The sequence below is a fragment of the Podarcis pityusensis genome (assembly GCF_964106645.2).
Source record: "Podarcis pityusensis genome assembly, chromosome: 1".
NCBI classification, from domain to species: domain Eukaryota; kingdom Metazoa; phylum Chordata; class Lepidosauria; order Squamata; family Lacertidae; genus Podarcis; species Podarcis pityusensis.
In genome coordinates this window covers 118,870,373-118,894,935 of record NC_138028.1, presented here as the reverse complement: position 1 = coordinate 118,894,935, position 24,563 = coordinate 118,870,373, and the positions used below count along the sequence as shown (strand labels likewise).

The 24,563-nt window shown below is 45.4% G+C and overlaps 2 long non-coding RNA genes across 2 annotated transcripts in view; one reads left to right on the top strand and one right to left on the bottom strand.

Annotated features, from left to right (window-relative positions):
• The window catches only part of LOC308458739, a 395,423-nt gene that overhangs the window by 23,295 nt on the left and 347,565 nt on the right, over window positions 1-24,563 (bottom strand). The gene's annotated exons all lie outside the window — the stretch shown is intronic.
• The window catches only part of LOC308458692, a 33,576-nt gene continuing 26,687 nt past the window's right edge, over window positions 17,675-24,563 (top strand). The window contains exon 1 of the long non-coding RNA XR_013977622.1: window positions 17,675-17,952. This is a non-coding gene — a long non-coding RNA (uncharacterized lncRNA). The remainder of the gene's footprint in view (window positions 17,953-24,563) is intronic.

Below are 24,563 nucleotides of genomic sequence, written 5' to 3'. Positions count from 1 at the left end.
GAGGGGGAAAGAGAAGAGCTGTCTTTGCCAGATCAACACAGAAGTCAAATTAATCTGTGGCATGTCAGTCAATGCTTGCTCTTGCTCAGAGAGTTCTTCAAAACTGACATTGATATGAATAGCGGATCACTGCCTCTTAAGTGGATGTAACCTTGCACCAGTTGAAATCTCTCAAGGGGAGAAAACAATCACAGCAAACCTCTCATCAGCCTGTACGAATCCACTTTCTTTTTTGGTTCTGAATTTCTCACACTGATTTCCATACACACTCTTTAATTGCAAGTGCCTATTTAGCCGTACAGTCCGGATGCTTTTCACACCTCAGGTCTTCAAGCATCGGGGGACGGGGAATGCACACGAAACATTTCTATATTATTCATTTGGTGGAGACAGTTTAGAAGTGAGTAGGTTCCTAGGGCTCTGTAATAACTGACACCAATGAAAGGCTAGACCATGGGTAGGCAAACTAAGGCCCAGGGGCCGGATCCAGCCCAATCGCCTTCTAAATCCGGCCCACAGACGGTCCGCGAATCAGCATGTTTTTACATGAGTAGAATGTGTCCTTTTATTTAAAATGCATCTCTGGGTTATTTGTGGGGCATAGGAATTCATTCATTTATTTATTTTTTCAAAAGATAGTCCGGCCCCGCACAAGGTCTGAGGGACAGTGGACCAGCCCCTGCTGAAAAAGTTTGCTGACCCCTGGGCTAGACTATGGATGTAAATGATAGGTACATTGATGATAGACACCTCACTCCAAATTTCCAGATGATCTCTCCAAAAAGCATCAGGTAGGGTCACAGGAGCATGTCAGTCAGTAATCACACAGTTAAAAGTTGGAGTTAACTCTATATTAGCAAAACCACGATTTCCACAGACTTGGTTGAGTGTCAGGCCTAATAAGCAGAGCAGCTTATTCCCAGTGGTCTTACTCCAGTTGCCGAAACTGAAAGTCCCTGCCTCCTCCCTGCCATCTAGGTCCTCGCCTCTCCAGGGATTTCCCCAAGCAATCAGAGACTGCTTCTGGATGCAGCCAACCTTTCCTCAGCCCTCTACTGGTTCTGGGAGACAAGCGAGGAGGGGAGCTTGTCTCAGAAGAAAGGGGAGACACCTGTGACTCTTCACCAGCCAGACTCATCTCTGCTTCTTGGCCACCCTCCTTGCACTTTCCTGTTTCAGCTTCTGGCTTTGATTCAGGACTTCTCTCTGCCACAGACTCTCTCTGCTCACTAAGCCCTGTTACCTCTTCAGCTTCCAACACCACCTCTTCCCAGTCTTCTCCCTCTGACCACTCACTGTCATCCCACCTCCTCTTCACAGTCTCAGAGCCTTCTTCCCTTGGTGGTTCCCCGGCTGGTACCTGCCACTTTTCCTCTGCATCCAACCAGTCTGTGACAGGTAGGTGTTAAAAAGGATGGGGCACAAGGTGGAATTCTGCAGTGCCTCACACATCAAAGCTTTGAAGTAGGAAAGGTCCATGCAGGGGGTGGGGTGATGCTGTACTAGGTAAGGTAAAGGTAAAGGACCCCTGGACAGTTAAGTCCAGTCAAAGGCGACTATGGGGTACGGCACTCATCTCACTTTTCTGGGTCATGTGGCCAGCAGGACTAAACCACTTCTGGTGCAACAGAACACCGTGACGGAAACCAGTGCACACAGAAACGCCATTTACTGTCCCGCCACAGCGGTACCTATTTATCTACTTGCACTGGCGTGCTTTCAAACTTCTAGGTTGGCAGAAGCTGAGACAGAGCAATGGGAGTTCACTCCATCATGGGGATTCGAACCGCCGACCTTCTGACTGGCAAGCCCAAGAGGCTCAGTGGTTTAGACCACAGCGCCACCTGCTCTCCTGACAGTGAGGTTCCTGCAACTTACCAGGATGTCAATGCCAGGGCTTTGTGAGTGCAATGGTAGAAGCATAGGATTGACTTTGCCTGTGCACCCACACAACTCCAATCTCACCACTGTTGTGCCCCCACCATTGCGGTACATGATCCACTGTTGGGAAGGTGGAAGCACCAGGGAGAGGGAGGTCTGTAGGATCCAGTCTGGCCTTCAGCTCGCTGTCTTGGAGCCATAGAATTGCTTCCTTGGTAACTAACCTCACCAGGGTCAGATTTAGGTTTGATGAGGCCCTAAGCTACTGAAGGTAATGGGGCCCTTTCTATGTCCAGCTGTCCTTTGTCAACAACAAATTGTTGCTATTTTTTGTGTTGAATATATGCTATATGATAATTTATGGACCTAATAGGTATCTAAAGCCATTTGCACATAACAGAATATGTATTTTATCAAAGCAATTGTTGAAAAGTCTATGCAGAATGCAAAGTTCATGCAAAATGTAGGTACCCTATATATAGAAATGAGCAAAGCAGTGATATTTTAGGGAGAAGGCTAGCAGGCGGGGCCCTTTACGTACATCATAGGAGCCATGAAACACTGTTACTGTATGTAGGTTTTATTTTATTTGTTTTTTATCTTATATTTTGGAAATGTACATCCAGCTTTCTTTCCCCTTTAATTTTTTTGGGGACCCCCCAAGAGAGTGAGGCCCTAAGCCAGGGGTCAGCAAACCTTTTCAGCAGGGGGCCGGTCCACTGTCCCTCAGACCTTGTGGGGGGCCGGATTATATTTTGAAAAGGAAAAAAAGAAAGAACAAATTCCTATGCCCCACACATAACCCAGAGATGCATTTTAAATAAAAGGACACATTCTACTCATGTAAAAACATGCTGATTCCTGGACCGCCCGTGGGCCGGATTTAGAAGGCGATTGGGCCGGATCTGGCCCCCGGGCCTTAGGTTGCCTACCCATGCCCTCAGCTATAGCTTGTTTAGCTTATACGTAAATTCGGCACTGAATCTCACCTCCACCCTCAGCAAAATAGCATTAGCAATGGTGTGCCACGATATGACCAGCGATCTTGGTCTATCAGTTGCTAATTGCTTTCTGTCTCCAGAGCTCTTTTCTCACATCTTCGGCCCGTGAACCTGAGCCGCCTAAAAGAAGCGATAAAAGTTTCCAGAGATAACCTCCTATTGCCTTTCCTGGTTATTCAGCAGAAACCCAAGATGCATCTGCTGGGGTCCCCTCTCCTAAAGAGCAGGTTGAATGAATGACCGGCATATTTGCTCTTTTGTCTTCCCGGCCAGTCATGAAATACTCACCTCATTTAGAATGGATGGGGAAAGGCCCATAGGAATAGAGGAACCCTTTTGCCGTTCTGTAAGGTCAGTCAGCCATGGCGTTTCCCAGTCCAATCTCAGAGCAAGCCTTTGATCCGAGAAACTTTGTCCCCAGATTATTTACCCAAGGCTATCAGTCTTGTTAAATTATTACTCAAGTGCACAGAAACTGGCAAGCGTGTCTTCCCTTGGCGACTGGGCTAAATGCTGGACTGTGGCACAGCTGAATATATGGGTGTTCGCTGAACTGCTCTAATTTTGTTAAACTTCCAGAGCTTGCATGTTGTCTGTCCACAAGTTCCAGCACTCAAGTGCTTGCAGAAACAGGAGAGAATGGCCTACTAGTATGGGGGCAGGGGGGAGGCACTGATTAACTAATCAGTGGCCTTTCCGGGTGGCTCCTGAGGGCAAGATCCTGGTATCTGAAAATATCCAGAGATTTTCCAGGTGTCTGGAGACATTGGCAGGACCTCCCTTGTTGAAAAGCATCTCAGAAACATTGTGTCCCCTGTTGTTTTCTTCTTATCATTAATGTAATGAAGAGCACTGCTATTGTGGGTGTTCAAGGTCTTGATCTGACCTCCTCCAGAGGGTTCCAGCTCCAGAGGGTAGCAAGACTTGGCATTTCTCAGGGTTCCTTTCAAGGGAAGCAATAGTACTACAGTGGTACCTCAGGTTACAGACTGTGATGGCCTGGGATTCAGACTCAGAGGCTGAACCTGAGGAATCCCAGCCTGCACAGGAGTCCCCGCCTCCAGAACCAGCTGAGCCAGGGCTGGGGCATGAGCCTGAAGGGTCCTCACCTGTGCTGAATCCTCAGGTGCAGGCATCAGCTGAATTTGCCTTATATATATATCATATATATATATGCATCATTTATATATGAATTTGCATTTTATTTATTTGTTAACATTCTTATATTACATCAGTAAACATTGTCATATTACAGGACTTACTATAATATAATTTCCAACATGTATACAAAAATTGTATACAAATTTTATATACTTAGAAAGAAAATGAAACCAAAAAAAGAGAGAACAAAGAGAAAAAACAAAAACAAATCCCCCCCAAATCATATACATACCAACACACTAGACTTCCTTCTATCCCGTTGTATATTCCTTTTTTTACAAATGAATGTACTCTTATTATTGTATACTTCTTTACATTTTATCTCATATATTCCTATATTGTGTCAATATGTGCTCTTAGTCTTATTTCTCAACTCAGTCTCACTCCAACGTCAATCAAATGCTAGCATAGATAGCAAACCTTTACTGTATTTTTGAACATATGTTTTATATCTATCCCACTTTTCCATAAACTTTTGTTTTGAATTGCCTCTCAGGGTATTTGTGAACTGTGCCATTTCAGCAAATTCTTGTAGCTTGTAATGCCAGTCTGTTATTGGCTTCTTGTTCCTTCCACCCCTTTGCCACCAAAATCCGAGCTGCGGCCATTGCATATAAAAATACCTCCCTAAAGGCCTTCGGGATGTCCCTGTCAACAATGCTTAACAGAAATGCCTCTCAGATATATATATATATTTAACTGTCTAACAAAATCTTTGACATTTAGGGCCAGGGGGAAACACCACAGGGGGTGCTTCCTCCCCCACAGCATTTAAAGCTATATATTCGGGTGCTTAGAAATAAAGCGATTCTGCCTGGGTGGAAAAGCACATTCTCCTCTTCCCCTCAGTCTGCAGGCGCCTAAGGCACGTCATGCTGCAGGGGTCCATGAATCACAGCAGAATGGCACCAGGCTCTCTGCAACGTATGACATTTCCGCTGGCCGATAGCCAGTGTTTTCCTTTTAACAATCTGACGCTCCACCCTGTCGGAGGATGCCCTGCCCAAAGGCAGATTCAGGACGTGAAACAACAGATTTGTTTTAGAATACGAGCCTTTCGGTGGTATGGAAAGGAAATGAATGTGAATTCCCAACTGCGCTTTCTGGAATGCCGGTGTTTACTTGTCCTTCGTAGAGCAGGCATTTCTCCCATAAAACCCACCCCCTCTGGGTTGGTTATTGTAGTTTAGGGACAACCTGCCCCAGTCAATGTTACATACCAGGGGTGGGTGGCAGGGAATGAAAAGGAGACAAAAACATTTGCTAGCATCTCTGGATTCTAGGTGTGGTATGAGCACAGCGCCTCTGAAGTGGCAGACGCTGGAAGCAGGACAAAGCTGGATGCATTCTGGTGATAAATCCATAGCTGTTGTCAGGGCTGCCTCAAGTCTCAGCTCACAAAAGACCAACGCCTATCTTTTCTTATATACAAAAGTGTTTATTGCAGTTCATTGTTTGCTTCAGATCTGAGGCGCGCAGCCCTACATCTGCTAGGCTTAGACCGCTGAAGTCCCCTCTGAATCCGTCCCTCCCCTGCACCAGTTTAAGAGGCTTGCGCTGCTCCACCTCTTTCTCTCTTTCCTTTTCCGCAGGGTCTTTCTGCCCGCTGGGGTTTCGCCCCTCCTGGATTCCTCCGACGCGGAATCAGACTGCTCTTGCCCCCTCCTGCGGGCTTTGGGACCTGGCCCCTCCTCCGGGCTCCCTGTACTTCCGCGCGCCTCTACATTTGAACTTGGCGCGCGCGCCCAACCTCTAACTTTCCTTTTGACAGCTACGCTACTCCCTTCACTACTCCCCTCCCCTTCCGGGAGGGTGGCTTGCTCCGACCTCCCTCCTTTCTCTACTGCCGGAGCCGCCTCCCCTGATACACTGGAACCTCCACCCCCTTCGCTGCACTCTGGCGGGGAGGCTGGTCCTGACGCCCAGCTGCCACTTTGGGATCCCCCGCTGGCCCCCTGCTCCTGACACGTCCCCCCTGGGGCTCCCCTGGCCTTGACCACCGGCGCCCCCTTCTGGGAATCCTCTGATTCGCTGGAAAGACTCATGGAATCTCTAGAGTCATTGTCATCCTCTTCCTCGCTGTCCTGGGATTCATCCCCATCGCTCTCCATCTCCTGCCTACCCTGTGCCTCTGTCCCTGAACCCCTGACAGCTGTCAACTTACAGATTTGAAAATAAAGGACCAGCAGCCTCGAAAATAAGGGATCAGCAGCCAAAATAAGGGATTTTAGTCAGCCAGCTCCTTTCCTTTCCCCCATAACAGTCAATCGAAGGAGCCTCCAAAACAAATCCAAAAGCCCCCCCCCGCACGAGTTCACCGCCCACCATTGTACTCAACCAGCTCCTTTCCTTTTCCCCCACCATGTGCCCCTGCTCCAGACAGACCTTTTCCCCGGCAAGGGTGAGTGGGCCGTTGATGACGTATCCATCCAATTCCAAGCACAGGTATGTTCAACTTCTGAGCCCCTCCGAGCCAAAGGCAGAAAGCCCAGCCAGCAGCCAAACGAAGCCTCAAGCGGTGTTTCCCACAGCGCAGCAACCCGGCAAAGGGGATACAGCAAGGAAAACCACCGTCACCTCTCTGCTGGGAAGCGCTGAGCAAAGGCGAGTCCCCAGGCAACGCGGCCGATTTGATTGGCACAAGGCACGCAAGCTCCACCCCCCAGTCGTTCCTAGACTCCTTATTGGGTGAGCAATGCAGCCAAGCAACACAGTTGGAGCCTCCCTCCTCCCTGGCCGGCAGGGAGGGAGGGAGGGAGGGAGGGAGGGAGGGAGGGGAGCTGCTTCCTTTGAAACCCGGGAAATTTAAGGGATATCATCAATAAGGGACAGCAGCGGGAAACGGCGCTGGGATAAGGGACTTTCCCGCCAAATAAGGGATGGTTGACAGCTATGGATAAATCACACAGAGGCATTTTTGAGTCCTCTGAGCGGTGTACTAAAGAGGTGGCAGTTTATATGTACAGTATATATATACAGTCATACCTCGGATCCCCAACGCCTTGCGAGTCGAACATTGTGGCTCCCAAACGCAGCAAACCCGGAAGTGAGTGTTCTGATTTGTGAACGTGGCTACTGGGGCTTCCGATTGGCTGCAAGAGCTTCCTGCAGCCAATCGGAAGCTGCACCTTGGTTTCTGAACATTTTGGAAGTCGAACAGACTCCTGGAATGGATTCCATTCGACTTCCGAGGTACCACTCTAATTTTTATTAAATTTTCTTTTTTACAATTTAGAATACTCGTTTAAAAATGCTTAAAGTATCAATTCCTCCCCTTCTTCTCTTTCCATCGTTCATTTTGCATACCATAAATCCCTGCATATTTTACATAAACTAAACCATTCAGAATTCCATTATTGCATCCATCAAAACTTATTTACACTGTTGAACTTATCTTAATGCTGCCAATCTTTTAAGTGTACACCATATATTCAATAAACATTTCCCAATCTTCTCTAAACGTATGTTCTTGTTCTCTTATTCTATATGTTAGTTCTGCAAACTGTGCATATTCCATCAGCTTAAGTTGCCATTCTTCTTTAGCTGAGACCTCGGTTGTTTTCCATTTTTGGGCTAACAAAACACAGGCTGCAGTAGTGGCATACATAAATAACCTTTTTTGACACCTGGGAATTTCCGTCTGAATTATCCCCAACAAAAAGTACTTTTAAACATTTTTTTTTCAATTCATTATGGATTATTTCCCAATACTCTTTTACTCTTTCACTGGTCCACCACATATGAAGAATGTTCCCTCAACCTCCTTGCATCTCCAGCACTTATCTGATTCTGTCTTATACATCTCAACAAGGCTACAAGCTTTTCAAGTGTCCCTTTATAGCTGGCTGAGATGACTACATGCTTCCTTTCAAACACTTGTTTCCTTTTCAGCCTCCTTCAGCTCTCAGGTTGGTTGGAACCACTTCCCTGTCCATTGTAATACCTGAAGTGTGTCTCTTCAGTCTCTCCCACCTGCTTAACACCCTGAGGCAGGAAAGACAATGATTGGGTAGAAGAAGAAGAAGAAGAAGAAGAAGAAGAGTTTGGATTTGATATCCTGCTTTATCACTACCCGAAGGAGTCTCAAAGCGGCTAACGTTCTCCTTTCCCTTCCTCCCCCACAACAAACACTCTGTGAGGTGAGTGAGGCTGAAAGACTTCAGAGAAGTGTGACTAGCCCAAGGTCACCCAGCAGCTGCATGTGGAGAAGCGGAGACGCGAACCCGGTTCACCAGATTATGAGTCTACCATTCTTAACCACTACACCACACTGGCTCCATACCCTCCAACATTTCTCTGATGAAAATAGGGATGTCCTATTCAGTGATGATGATGAAGATGTTTATACGCCACCCATTTGACTGGGCTGCCCCAGCTTCTCTAGGTGGCTTCTGACATATATAAAAGCATAATTAAACATTAAACATTAAAAAAAAATTCTATACAGGGCTGCCTTCAGATGTCTTCTAAAGGTTCTATAGTTACTTATAGTTACTTATAGCCCTTCGCCAGAGGGGATCGAAGGTGAATTCAAAGGTACGAGCTGTAGAAAAACTGTAAGATATCCTGTGCACACAGCAAAAGAAACTGACCAAGGATTTGCTCTAGCTACTACAATTATAGCTATTCCTGAAATAACCCTGTTTGCTTTCCTTGGAGGAAAGCCTGCTCCATTTAAAGTGATGTTTTAGACCCAAACCATTAAAAGCATACAGTATTAGTGAACTTAATATATTTTGTAAGCTGGCGGTTATACCTTCTCGTAAACTAGCATGCTCAGATTTTTTAAAAATATATATATATGAAAGGTAGATCTAAACACACAATGTGTCCCAAATGAACAGCAGCTGGAGAAATGCTGGAATAAAGCAGAATTTCAAATGAAGGCGAATTAGCTATGGGTGAGAGAAGAATGGTGAGCAGAAATAGCCTTGCCTAGGGGGCAAAGTGTTGGTTGATACTTTGCTAAATTGAAGGTGGTTTGATATCCATGAAGCTCCAGTATTTCCACACACACCCTTCAGTCAAGACTTCTATCCGGTGGTTTTTTCCTAGAAAAAGAGGTGCTGGAGTTCTTTTAGAATGGCAATGGCGCCCACCTGAGAGGTGCCGGAGCTCAGCTCAGAAGAGCTCCGGCTGAAGAAAACCCCTTGCTTCTATCACTGTGTCGGGGATGAATTGTAGACAGTAATTAGGGACGCAGGTGGCGCTGTGGTCTAAACCACTGAGCCTCTTGGGCTTGCTGATTGGAAGGTCAGCGGTTCGAATCCCCACAACGGGGTAAGCTCCCGTTGCTCTGTCCCAGCTCCTGCCAACCTAGCAGTTTGAAAGCACACCAGTGCAAGTAGATAAATAGGTACCACTCCGGCGAGAAGGTAAACAGCATTTCCATGCGCTCTGGCTTCCATCACGGTGTTCCGTTGTGCCAGAAGCGGTTTAGTCATGCTGGCCACATGACCTGTCTGTGGACATACGCCAGCTCCCTCGGCCTGAAAGCGAGATGAGTGCCGCAACCCATAGTCACCTTTGACTGGAATTAACCATCCAAGGGTCCTTTACCTTTACTTTTTACCTATAGACAGTGGTAGGAGACAAGCCAGAAACCAGAAGTTGTGCCAGAAGATCAGAGCTAAGGGATAAAGCCACAAGTCAGGACAAATGAACCAAGCAGGGCTGAAGGACAAGCCAAGAAACAGGACTGAGGAATAAGCCAGAGGTCAAGTCATGACTTTCATTTGTGAGTGAGAAAGTCTAATATCTCAAAAACAATACTTTTCCATGGAGCCTGTTCACACATTTAGCTGCAGTAATCGAGTGATGTGCACACATAAGCGAGCTTGGGTGTGTATCCTGAGACACATTTGCATGGAGCTCCTGCACAAATGTACCTCTCCATCCCTTTGTGTGCATGGCGTTGGCCTTTTCTCTGCCGAAGCAAATGGGCTTGCAATCCGAATGGTAGGCATGCATTGAATTCCCTAAGCAGTAGCTGCAAAAGTTTGTTGCTGTGGAGGGCAGCAGGCTGGCGAAGACCATCTTAAGGTAGTTAAGGGTAGTGTGAAGCTCTGAGAAGGAAAGTACAGCTCCCAGGATTCTTTGGGGGAAGCAACGCGTTTTAAAAGTGTGTTGGATGTGCTTTAGATGCGGGTGGCACTGTGCTCTAAACCACTGAGCCTCTTGGGCTTGCCGATCAGAAGGTCAGCAGTTTGAATCACCACGATGGAGTGAGTTCCCCTTGCTCTGTCCCGGCTTCTGCCAACCTAGCAGTCTGAAAACACACCAGTGCAAGTAGATAAATAGGTATCGCTGTGGCAGGAAAGTAAACGGTGTTTCTGTGCGCTCTGGTTTCCGTCACGGTGTTCCGTTGCACCAGAAGCGGTTTAGTCATGCTGGCCACATGACCAGGAAAGCTGTCTCTGGACAAATGCCGGCTCCCTCGGCCTGAAAATGAGATGAGTGCCGCAACCCCATAGTTGCCTTTGACTGGACTTAACCGTCCAGGGGTCTTTTACCTTTACCTTAAATGTACTGTTTGGCTCTGCCTTCAAATGGCAGTAGAGTCTGCCAGTAACCTCACCAATTGTTTAGGCTGATAGCTGGGAGTTGCTGGTAGATGACAAATGCCTTTGAAAACAGCCACATCACTACCAGAGTGCTAATAATCAAAGTTAGTCCACTGTGCAGAAGCAACACTGAGAAACTGTCAGAGGGATTAATATGTGGATTCCTAGGAAGCTGTCATGCATGTTATTTATTTATACGAGAATCCAATTTAATTTGGGGGGGGAGGGAGAATTAGTATGGATGCTAATGGGGTTTCCACCAAATTTATAGCTTTGCAAGTTACTAAAAAACATCTTTTCTGGCTTTTTTGGAAGTTTACATTTTGAGTTCTTGCACCAGCATTAATGTTAGTTTTAATTTTAAGCAAGTTGAATGAAAAACAGGAGGGGGTTGTGTGAAAAGCTGCTGCTTTGGTTTCTGTACAGTTTAGCATTCTTATGCATCTAGTGTAAGCAAGGTCAGAATGATCCATGTGGAGCTCACATCCTGCTCCTGGAAAACTCACATGAGTGGAGCAGCAGCCCAAGGCATTTAGCGGCCTGAGGTGGAACCAAAATCCCACCCCACCCAGCTAGAGCCAATACTTTAAAACAAGGGTGGTGAACTGTTTCTCTCTGGCAGGCTGGATACTCCTCCCCCTCCATGAACCCACTTTGAAAGGGTGGGTTGGGCCACCCACCTGCCAATCACCTGATGTCATTAGGACATCAGAAGACAACATCAAAAGGACTTCCCTGTATACCTGAAGTAGCGTCTCTCCACCCCCACTGTTCAGCCCGGACCCTGAGGTTCAGTTTCAGGGTCCTTCTGGTGGTTCCCTCACTGCGAGAAGTTACAGGTGACCAGACACGAGGGCCTTCTTGGTGGTGGCACCCTCCCTGTGGAACGCCCTCCCATCAGGTGTTAAGGACATAGAAGACATCTGATGGCCGTTTTTAATATTTGAAGTTTTACTGTGGTTTTATAATATGCCCAGAGTGGACTGGGCAACCCAATCAGATTGGTGGCATATGTTGTTGTTGTTCTTATCCCTGTAACTGCCCATAATCTGATCATCTGTTTTGGCCAGTCCCCTTTGAAAGCATACTGTCAGTGCCAATCAACTGGTTTTTTAAAAAAGTTTTAAAATCCAGGCATCACCCCCTGCCTCCATCTGTCCCCTTAGCCCAGTGCAACGTCAGGTAGGTTGCTTCAGAGTGCCGTATGGCGGGCTCTGTTCTCGCTGAACTCAACCCTTGGGTCCTGCAGCCCTGTCTTCTTTATTGTGTCCCGTTTCCTCCTGAAACGCTCCTGGGAGCGATGGGAGGAAATTGATGTTGGAACCTCAGAGAGAGCGTATAGTTGCAACCTATGTTTTATTACTAAATGCCAGTTAGATCCCACCCACTCAAACATGCCACAAAATCGCTTTTGAATATATACTGTATCTATATATGGAAAATCCAGGGATTTAATTGATTGATTATAATTTTATCCCACTCTTCCACCAAGATGCCCAGGTGAGCAAGGTACCTGTGGTTCTCCCCCTCCCTGTTTTATTTTCATAGCAACGGTCCTGTGTGGGGTAGGTTGGGCTCAGACCATTGTTGCAAGATATTTTCAGATACACAGATTCACCAAGATCCCCTTCCTGCAATATGTGCTTCTTGCTGATAACCAGCCCTATCATCTATCTAAAGGCTTCGTGTTTTCTGATTAGTAAAATCGCCTGATTTTGAATCATATCCTTTTGCTACTGCCAACTGCAGTTATCTGATGGGTTGCAACTTTCATATGCTTCTGAGCTGCCTTCCTTGCAAAGAAAGAAAGAAAGAAAGAAAGAAAGAAAGAAAGAAAGAAAGAAAGAAAGAAAGGACCCCAGCTTGCCAAACTTGCAGAAGCTGGTCAATAATTGCTGAGGGATTTTAAAATCTCCAAGCTCTAACAATAGCGCATTTCCCAGCCAGCACGTTCTTAGTTAAGATTCTACTTTGTTTCCTGTTGCAGCAAGGCCTCTTGTTATTTCCTTAGCCTGCTCATTAGAGCTTGCTAACTTAATGAAACTGGGTTTCACCAAAAAAAGGGGGGGGGGGGACAGAAATATTGGACTTTATGTAGAAAATAGGCTCTTGGTTATCCTGAGCTACCTAAAGACCTGTGAAATTTCACAGATGAGGTGGAGGGTTGGGGGTGCTTCTGATGTTGGCCCTTCCCCACTTCACCTCCCATTCCCAAGCCTCTGTGGTCTGAATCATTCCAACCTCCTAACTCTTGGCCAGGGTGGGGAACTTCCTCTGAAAGATGGTGTTCTGTATTCAGTGGTCTGTGTTTGCCTGAGCTTGAGTCTGGACTAAGTATTTTGAGCCCCTATGTTCTGATTCGATACATGATATCCAGTCACAGAGCATTTCAGGATTTGGGCCTTTGCCATTGGCCCTTAAACTCTGAGTCATGATTCGCAGCTTGGAAGTTTAGACAGCCAATCACGTTGGGAGTGGGAGTGGCCCAGGCCTTCAGAAACGTATATAAGCAGTTGCTTTGCCCCCGGTGTCCAGTTCTGTTAGTTCAATAGAGGTTCTTACTGTTATCACTGTGTCTTGCCTCGTGGGAACACACCTACATTTCAAATGGAGTGCTCATTCCTAGCTCCAGTTGGTACAACAGCTACAGCCCAACCTGGACAAAGATGGGCTCTCCACAATGATTCATGCATTGGTCACTTCATGTTGAGATTGCGGTAATGTTCTCTGTGTGGGGCTGCCTTAGTGCTTGGTTCAGAAACTGCAGCCAGTACAGAGTGAGTGCTGTGGCTAGAGTACCGAGTTGTACACCTAGCCTTACTTAAGCCGCACTGGTTGCTTACCTATTAGCTACTGAGCCAAGTTCGGGGTTTTGCTGTTGACAGATAAAACTCTAAACCACTTGAGATGAGGACAGCAGGAAGACCTCCCAGATTCTCCAAATGCCTTTATTTTCCAGTGACAGTCCCAGATTTACAGAAGCCATCCCAGTTTCTGATTTGATCTTGGACTGTCCCACTTTTCCTTAGGACATCCCAATTTTCACTGGAGAAATGTTGGAGGGTATGGAGTTATGCAACCCCTGAGCCAAGGCAGCCCTGTATAGTTCTATTACGTTTTTATAGATGTTGGGAGCTGCCCAGAGTGGCTGGGGCAACCCAGAAAGATGTGCGGGGTATAGATAAAATACAGTGGTACCTCGGGATACATACACTTCAGGTTACAGACGCTTCAGGTTACAGACTCCGCTAACCCAGAAATAGTACCTCGGGCTAAGAACTTTGCTTCAGGATGAGAACAGAAATTGTGCCCTGGCGGCGCGGCGGCAGTGGGAGGCCTCATTAGCTAAAGTGGTGCTTTAGGTTAAGAACAGTTTCAGGTTAAGAATGGACCTCTGGAACGAATTAAGTTCTTAACCCGAGGTACCACTGTAATAATCTTGCGGATCTGGACTTCCGGGTTAGCGCCTCCGGCAATGGCGGAATTCCTCTGATCGGGAGGAATCTGCTCCGTGGAAATCAGGGTCTGGCTGCCACGGCGAAGGCGGAGACCCACTAAAAACCACAGGCGGGAGAAGCTTGTGGACGTGGGATTCGGCTGGCACCTTCTGCGCCTCCCCTACTCGCGGGGAAACCCGGCTACGGGGATCCGGAGCGACGTGGGGTGAGTGGCGCGGTGCTTCGAATCGACTGCTTCTTTCACGGAGTGAAGCCGCGTTGCTGTTGCAGGAGAGCGCTGACTTTTTCCTGTGGACAATTTGATCTTAAAACAACTACCCGTGAGTAGAACGGAAAATTGGATTTTTAAACGTCTTAATTTGGCACCAAAACGGGGAGGTTTCAAACAGGAAGTCCGCCTTCCCCTTTTGTAAATAGATTGAAGCAAAGAGGCTGCAAGCTAAAGCCTTGGAAAGTCTTTCATAAAGGATTAAACTTCCATCGGTTAAATCATCAAACCCCCCTTGGAAGCAGGAGAAGAGGGGGGAAATTTAAGATCGCGTAAGCCTGCAGGAGAGAGTGAAGAAAGTCAAATTACCACCGCTCTGAACCTGGAAACGGGCTGCTAGTAAGATTGAAATTTTGGATATGCTCATTGACTGTGAATAGATCGTCTGCTGACAGTAAGTTAAAGAAGAGAAATACATTGTTTCCATTGTCTCCTTCTGCATTTAAAAAGGAGTAAAAGTAACTGAAAATTGAAACTAACTTTATTGTTTGAACTGTGCTTAAAAGGATTGATACAATTAGAATTTGTTTCCCCCTAGAGGAAGCCTTTGAAATTGTTACAAGAGCTGAGCTGGGGGAATTTCCACCTGCAAGATAAAACTGTGAGAATCTGGGATTGACCTTGGACCGTTAAGAATGTTGACAGAAGAAGCCTTAGTGGTTGCATTATGTAAGATCAATGATTCATTGGAACAGCTTCATAAGAAGACGGATGCGAGGACTATAAAAATTGATAACTTGGAACAAAAAGTGACTAATTTGGCACAAAAAGTTAATATTAATACAGAAATTATTCAGGAATCGATACAGGGATCTATTTTGATATGGCAAATTGAGGAGAAGGCGGGGGAGAAAGTTTTTGCTGTGGAACCTAAAGTGGCACAAGTGGAGAGGGAGAGAGCCCCAGCCTTAGATTATAAGTTGATGCCTTTCAAGACTGAATTTAGAGAAAGTCAGACTTTTAGGATTGGAGCCCCGCTTGGACTGGAGAAAGAAAGTTGGATAGATCCCCTCATGCAGGGGTTTATTGACCTTTGGGACCTGGACTTGGGTCAGGAGGAGACTGGAGTTGTGGGGACTGCCAGACTTGGAGGAACTTTGAAACACGACTGGAAATATCTTTTGAATTTCAGTTCTAACTATGGAGATTTGGCTGACTTGTTGAGAAGGAATAAAAACATTGCTAGATGGGAATTTCCCGGAGATCTACTTTTCCGCATCAAAGGAAGGAAAATAAGCACAAGATCAGGAGAAGATAAAATAAAGTGCATGTATAAATATGAAGAAGACTTGCAGAAGGGACCTGGAAAAGAGTTAAGAGCCTCGGACAGAAGATCACCAGGTTGACGGGCTATATGGAACTGACGGAAATGACTGGCAGAACCCGAGACCAGGGAGAAGAGACGGTGGAAGAATATTGGAAAAAGTTTAAAATCTATATATGGAAATAATGTAAAATTAATGTAAAATTAATGAGTGTTAGAAAAATGTTGGAAGGGAATTATACGGCTTTAGTAGAAATATTTTAAGGTATTAAGTGTAAATAAGTATTATAGTATTAATGGAAAATAAGGTTAAAATATGTTAAGATAATTACATGACAGAAAAAAGAGAAAGAGGGAAAGGATTTGCTGAAACAATTAATAGAAATGGAATACAAAAAGGGAGGTGAGAGGAGGTCGATGAATCAAGGGAATGAAAGAGAGGATATTGAGATGGTATGATGTGTGTTTTTTGAATTGTTTTTGCTTTTGTTTTGTATAATGTGTTAATGTTAATGTTGCGTTCTGTATTGTTTATATATTGTATTGTATTGTTTTTTCTTTTTCTTTTTTGCTTTTTTTCTTCTTTTCTTCTTTTCTTTTTGTAAGGTTTAAAAGCAATAAATATCATTTTAAAAAAATAATAATAATCTTGCGGATCTAACTTATAAAATAATAGAGCAAGAAGAAGATTTGTTTAAAGAAGATTGGAAAATGTTTATTGAATACATGGGGAAGTTGTGTACACTTGAAAACGTTGGCAGCATTAAGATAAATTCAACAGTGTAAATAAGTTTTGATGGAAGTAATAATGGAATACTGAATGTTTCAGTTTATATAAAATAAGCAGGGGTTTACGCTATGCAAAATGAACCACGGAAAGAAAAGAAAGGAAGTCATTGATATTTTAAGGTTGTTTAAATGAATATTCTAAATTGTAAAATATATATAAATGGAATATGATGTCCCTATTTTCATCAGAGAAATGTTGGAGGGTATACAGACTCTATTTTCCAGGGACAGTCCCGGATTTACAGAAGCAGTCCTGGTTTCTGATCCGATCCTGGAATGTCCCGCTTTTCCGTAGGACGTCCCTATTTTCTTCGGAGAAATATTGTAGAGTATGACCTCCTCCTCTGTTACAGGTCAAATTGGCCTTGACAATCAGCAGAGGAGAACCTAATGATCCTCTCTTGGCCTGCAGATGGCCATCTGGAAAACTCTGAGGCTGCTTCAGCTGTAGCACCAACCCTCTGGAACACTCCCCCAAAGGAAATTGGGGAAGCCCCATCCATTGGATATTTTATATGTCTCATCCTGTGGATTTGGCAAAAAAGATGGAAGGGAAAGACAGTCCGTCATGGAGCTGGCAGCTGTGGTGAGTTTAGGACAGAGATGGGGGACATGCAGCCCTCCATATATATTTTAGGCTACAACTCTTCTCATCCTTGGCTCCTGGCCTTGCTGCCTGAGCTTGATGGGGATTGGAGTCCAGCAACATACGGAGGGCCACAGATAACACTTCCCTGGCCCTGGGCATCTTAAAATGATATGGTTGGTGCCCAGCCGCCTAAGGAAGTTGCAGCCCATGCAGGAATATCACGGAGATGGACCTCAGCAGTTGGTCTTGTTGGTGATCCACACACGTTCTGCATCTGCACCTCTAGCAAATGAGTCCGGCAACTTGCTTTGTCCTCAAAGTGCCTTTCAATCCTGCCGTTTTCAACAGAAGTTGCAAAGTGTTTTTGCAGACGGTGTGCAAACATTATTCCTGTGGGAGGCCTCCGCCGAAACGCTTTCCAGCTCTCCTGACACAATTTTTTTACATGCCAGCTTTAAATGGCTTTATGCTAGGAAGGGAGTGGGGAGGGAAGTGGAAGAATTAAGGCGTAAGGACTTTGGCCTGCAGCCCACTGCTTGCTCGCTTGATTCAGAGTAAGGGACTGAACGCAGGCTGGCTGGCTGCACTGTGCAAGGTTGCTGATGAGAGTGCCTGGGAGAGGGGGAAGCGGGGATGGGGGCAAGTCGTTCCAGTGTTGAAAGGTATCTCTGAAATGAAACAAGCTCTCTTTCATTGCCCAGGTTGAGGTGACCTTGTCTGATCCGCCTGGCACCTTGGGAGCTCAGAGGAGCCGCCGTTTGGCTAACAGCCCGGCAGGCAGAACTCATGCAAGGGCGTTCTTTGCCAGAACCATGAGTAGCATAATAAACACACAGACTTCAGAAGTTTGCTGCTCCAAACTCCCTGCGGCAGCTGCACCAGGTACAGAAGTACTGTACGAGGGGAAGGGACACCTGAACAGGAATTAGCAGTGGCAGTGGTTTGCCGGTGTCACTGCCTGTGTAGCACAAAAGCAAGGTAAAGGTAAAGGGACGTGGGTGGTGTTGTGGTCTAAACCACTGAGCCTCTTGGGCTTGCCGATCGGAAGGTCAGTGTTTCGAATCCCCGCAACAGGGTGAGCTCCTGTTGCTCTGTCCCAGCTCCTGCCAACCTAGCAGTTCAAAAGCACACCAGTGCAAGTAGATAAATAGGTACCGCTGCAACGGGAAGGTAAATGGCGTTTCTGTGCGCTGCTCTGGTTTCCGTCATGGTGTTCCGTTGCTCTTTAGTCATGCTGGCCACATGACCTGGAAAGCTGTCTGTGGACAAACGCTGGCTCCCTTGGCCTGAAGCGAAATGAGCACCGCAACCCCACAGTCGCCTTTGATTGGACTTAACCGTCCAGGCGGCCTTTACCTTTACCTTTTAGCACAAAAGCAGTCATTAAATTCAAGGAGACCTTTTAATAAGCCAGCCTCAATTTCCCTTTCAACGGTGATTTATTGTTCAACGGTGGAGTGGAGGGAAGTGGCAGAATTAATCGCTCATACCCTCTGACATTTCTCCAATGAAAATAGGGACGTCCTATTCCATAATAATAACAATAATAATTTTATTCTTTATACCCCGTCCATCTGAATGGGTGGCCCCAGCCACTCTGGGCTGCTTCCAACATATAGTAAAACACAATAAAACATTAAACATTAAAAATCTTTCCTATACAGGGCTGCCTTCAAATGTCTTCTAAAGGCTGTATAGTTACTTGTCTCCTTGGCTCAGGGGTCACATAATTCCATACCAGCGAACATTTCTCCAATGAAAATAGGGACATCCTAAGGAAAAGCGGGACATTCTGGGATCAAATCAGAAACTGGGATGGCTTCTGTAAATCCGGGACTGTCCCTGGAATATAGGGACACTAGCAGGGTCTGCATTTTGTGCCTGAATATTCCAAAACATCCACTGTCTTCCTGTCAATTTGGTCAAATCCTTAAAAGGTCTGCATATCACTTCATTCACCAGCCCAAGCCTTCCCCAGAAAGGCAACTTGCTAGACTAGGGGTCAGCAAACGTTTTCAGCAGGGGGCCGGTCTACTGTCCCTCAGAGCTTGTGGGGGGCCGGACTATATTTTGGCGGGGGAAATGAACGAATTCCTATGGCCCACAAATAACCCAGAGATGCATTTTAAATAAAAGCACACATTCTACTCATGTAAAAACACACTGATTCCCAGACTGTCCACGGGCCGGATTTAGAAGGCGATTGGGCCGGATCTGGCCCCCGGGCCTTAGGTTGCCTACTCATGTGCTAGACTATGAATGGTTTTATGAATGTATTTGTTCACGCTACCATAGACTTGTCTGGTACCCAGATCAGTTTGTTTACATTCGGTGGGTTAGTTAATTAATTAAATAAATAATAAAAACAGAGGAGAAATGATCCCAATTGTTTTTTCTAAAGGCGGTGGGGCAGGGGACGGGAATCCAAATGTTATTTGACAGCAAAAAGAAAATGCTCTGCTAGAATGTTCTCCCTGTCACTTTCTAAACTGAAGCACCTCGATCCATTTTCTTTAGCCAAACAACTTCAGTGGTGATTTTGCTGTCTTTGAGGTCTGGTAACCTTCAGATAATGATTTATGGCAGTAATTAAAACGTCTGTGTAGGATCAGGATGGAATTGATTGATTGTCTATGCAGTGGCCTAACAATAGCAGTTGTGTATCTTCTTGGTTCGTTTGCCTAACGCATTTCCAGGAGAATCGGTATGGCTCAGGGACTGTTTTTAGCACAGATGTTGCCTTTCCAATTTTATCCGGGCAATAATCCTTTTTTAAGAGCCTCTGTTTTACTAAACACAAGCAGAGGACATTGTTGGCTCCGTCACACCACTGCCCAATTTACTGTGGCATAAAGATTTTGTGAGTCAGGGGCCAGTTGGTCAAGGGATGCAAGAAGCAGATTCAAAAGTAGATGAAACCCTGGGGGAATAATGCAGTTTTACACAGCACGACATTTCTTAATATATAAAATGGGGGGGGGGGGAGCCCCACCCCTGCAGTCTTCATGAATCTCCCATAAGGAACTCAAAATCCTCTTCCACCCTCAAGTCATGCCCTTTTAATTCTGTTTGGCTCCAGTTTACATTTGGGGGAAAGGAAATGCAGCTCTAAATGCTGTTCAGATTTTCCTCCAAATTCTGTGATTGATGATTTGCCACCTTGTTTTAAGCAAAACCTGTGTCTATGCCATTCAAGGCTTTCAAACTCTTGTGTGCAGTCTGGGGGAAGGAGGGGAGGCTGAACATTGTGGTCCCATTAAAAAAAAAAAATCAATGACATGCAAACAAGTATGAGAGCGCAGACTGTTAATGCACAACTAAACATAGCTCCGAATGGGCTTGGTAAAGCCTATTACAATCCCAGGCCTGCTGCTGTCCATTTCTTCAGCCAGAGTCAGGAGACGATGTCAGGCTGTTCCAAAAATTTATACTGAATGGGATTTTGTATTTAAAAAAATATATTTCAGTCTTGTAGATCTTTTAGCTAAATTTTAAATGCCAAGTTTTTAAAAATTAAAATAATTTACTATTTAAATGTGTGTCTAATGTAAAGGTTAAAAATTCGCTATCTTGTGGTTTTAAAGTGCTCCTTTTGAGTTTATTTCCCCAGTGAAAATTCCTTTAAAAAGCAAAGTTCATAATGCTCAACTTTATTACAAGATGAGTGCCACTTCCCCCAGAAGTTCTTCCCTGGTTTAGAATGTTAAATAGAATTCTGTACATGCACAGTCCACACTGAGAAGGGAAGGAGACGAGGTCAGCCTCTTTGAAGGTGGATACCCAGAGTTCTTTAATATTAACCCCATAGTCTCATTGAAACTGTTGTTGTTTGCTGTGCAACTGTAGGCTTGTTCACTCGTTGCACCCGACACAGGTACACGCTGTCTGTACACACGTACAAGCGTTTGTGTGGAAGAGTGAACACTTGTTGATTTGCATGGTTCAGCTATTGTGGACAGAAGTATGCAGACTGCACATGCCTTGAATATTACATGTGAAAAACTTTAAGAGTGTATAGCGCAAGTGTTGTGTACTCAGGTAAAAAGATTGTACATGAACAGAACGTAATGTGGGAACACTGGCTTTTTGTGGGTGCATCTAGAAGAGTTATTTAGTGTGACGCTCTCATTGATTGCCACGGATTTACATGACCAAACTACCAAACTAAGCAGCCTTTAGTTTGATAAGTATTTACTCTGGGTCAATTATCTTCATTGCAAATATTTTGCGCAGTTGCTGTCCTCCACACAGATGGAAAACCCTCTCCTGCCCCTGGATGTTTCGTTGAAATGAGAGTTTTTTCCAAGCAGCTCTGTATCCTGGCTGGCGTTGTGGGGTGGATACAGACAGGGGTCACAGGAGTTCAGAGGCAAGCAGATAACATGAATGTTATCATGGTAGCGTTCATGGGCATATGTGCCCATGTTAGAAGCAACGAGGGAATATTTAGAAACCATAAACGTTTCCCAAAGCTGTGCTCATGAAGCTCATAAATACTGAGCCAACTCCAAATTAAGCTGTGGGGAGTTCACCCGTAACAAAATCCAAGTGCTCCCTGACATAAAACGCTTCCACTTCAGGCATACAAAATCAGAATGCCAAACAAAATCTAGCTCAGAGCCTTCTCTCCAACATGCTAGTTATGTATGTGTAGGAAATATGTTACGTTGGAAATCATTTGATCCCCCAATGGGACACTTCAACAGCAGGTGGTTCATGTGAGACTCATTTGTTTGAAGTTTTACCGGTGCCTGTATTTTTTCAGTATTCTGAAAACCCAGGTTCAAGAAGAATTCAAGAAGAACCACTGGCAGTCATCTTTGAGAATTCCTGGAGAACAGGCGAAGTCCCGGCAGACTGGAGGAGGGCAAATGTTGTCCCTATTTTCAAAAAGGGGAAAAGAGAGGACCCAAATAATTATCGCCCAGTCAGTCTGACATCAATACCAGGGAAGATTCTGGAGCAGATCATTAAGCAAGCAGTCTGTGAGCTCCTAGAAAGGAATGCTGTGATCACCAATAGTCAGCATGGATTTCTGAAAAATAAGTGATGTCAGACTAACCTGATCTCGTTTTTTGACAGAATTACAAGCCTGGTAGATGAAGGGAACGCAGTGGATGTAGCCTACCTTGATTTCAGCAAGGCATTTGACAAGGTGCCCCATGATATTCTTGTAAAGAAGCTGGTAAAATGCGGTCTTGACTATGCTACCACTCAGTGGATTTGTAACTGGCTGACTGACCGAACCCGAAGGGTGCTCATCAATGGTTCCTCTTCATCCTGGAGAAGAGTGACTAGTGGGGTGCCACAGGGTTCTGTCTTGGGCCCGGTCTTATTCAACATCTTTATCAACGACTTGGATGATGGACTCAAGGGCATCCTGATCAAATTTGCAGATGACACCAAACTGGGAGGGGTGGCTAACACCCCAGAGGACAGGATCACACTTCAAAACGACCTTGACAGATTAGAGAACTGGGCCAAAACAAACAAGATGAATTTTAACAGGGAGAAATGTAAAGTATTGCACTTGGGCAAAAAAAATGAGAGGCACAAATACAAGATGGGTGACACCTGGCTTGAGAGCAGTACATGTGAAAAGGATCTAGGAGTCTTGGTTGACCACAAACTTGACATGAGCCAAAAGTGTGACGCGGCAGCTAAAAAAGCCAATGCAATTCTGGGCTGCATCAATAGGAGTATAGCATCTAGATCAAGGGAAGTAATAGTGCCACTGTATTCTGCTCTGGTCAGACCTCACCTGGAGTACTGTGTCCAGTTCTGGGCACCACAGTTCAAGAAGGACACTGACAAACTGGAACGTGTCCAGAGGAGGGCAACCAAAATGGTCAAAGGCCTGGAAACGATGCCTTATGAGGAACGGCTGAGGGAGCTGGGCATGTTTAGCCTGGAGAAGAGGAGCTTAAGGGGTGATATGATAGCCATGTTCAAATATATAAAAGGATGTCACACAGAGGAGGGAGAAAGGTTGTTTTCTGCTGCTCCAGAGAAGCGGACACGGAGCAATGGATCCAAACTACAAGAAAGAAGATTCCACCTAAACACTAGGAAGAACTTCCTGACAGTAAGAGCTGTTTGACAGTGGAATTTGCTGCCAAGGAGTGTGGTGGAGTCTCCTTCTTTGGAGGTCTTTAAGCAGAGGCTTGACAACCATATGTCAGGAGTGCTCTGATGGTGTTTCCTGCTTGGCAGGGGGTTGGACTCGATGGCCCTTGTGGTCTATTCCAACTCTATGATTCTATGATTCTATGATTCTAAGAATTAAATTATTTAACTGGAATAAATTATGCAAACGAATAGTCTATGCACATATCCCCCCCCCCCCAATTTTGCATAACTGGTTCTGCTTTTATTAGTCATGGGAAGGAGCTAGAAGCTACGCAGAACACGGAAATTCCACGCACCAGGAGTATCTCTCTGGCTTCAGTGATTTTTTTCCAAGCAGTTAAATAAAAGGTAGAGGTAAAGGACTCTGGATGTTTAAGTCCAGTCTAAGGCGAGTATGGGGTTTCGGCGTTCATCTTGCTTTCAGGCCAAGGGAGCCAGCATTTGTCCACAGACAGCTTTCTGGATCATGTGGCCAGCAGGACTAAACTGCTTCTGGTGCAACGGGACACCGTTACGGAAACCAGAGCGCACAGAGACGCCGTTTACCTTCCTGCCACAGCAGTATCTATTTCTCTACTCACACTGGCATGCTTTCAAACTGCTAGGTTGGCAGGAGCTGGGACAGAGCAACAGGAGCTCACGCAGTTGCAGGGATTCTAACCGCTGATCTTCTGATCGACAAGCCCAGGAGGCTCAGTTGTTTAGACCACAGAGCCACCCGCGTCCCCTACAGGAATACGTGGGGCTTATATGGGAAGAGATTCTCTCAGACAATTTTCAGTTCTCTGTAGTTCTAAGACCTTGACTCTAGGATGCTGAATTCTAGGTGCCGGGTACCAAATGTTCCACAAATTGTCCACTGAACTGTTTCAGTTTCCTGAAATCAAGGGGCGAAATTGCTTAGGACTCAAAGGGGCTTCTCATATCTAGGATGCTGCTACATGGTGTATTTATTGTTCAGATGTGCAATATCAAGCTCAAATGTGTGTGTGTATATAATAATACAGTTAAGAGTGTGGGAATCAGTTGTGATCTTTAGGCCACTACTGGTGGAATGATCTCACTTAGGGCGATGGGATTATTCTGGAGTAAAATTATATTAGAGTTATAGCCGGTGCTAATTTTCTCATAAAGAGCCATTTGTATGGTGCTTTCCTTTCTTTTCATGAAATTGATTTGGCTAGCAGCGGGTGGCTTTTGAAGCTGGCCGGTTGCTTGTAAAGACATAATACGTTATGGTGATTTCAGAAAATTCTCAGCATTCTTACAGGAGAAAGTTTATAAATGCACAGCAGCTGCCCAGCTGCCATGGACCTGATATCCTCGTTGCCCTCTGGATGTTTTCTGAGCCAATCTGTCGGCGGCGGTGTGTTTTACAGAGTATGAACTTCACTTTGTAATCCACGGCAGACCCTTTCATATCAATAGACTGCCGATGTTCCAAGGCTGTCTCTTATCTT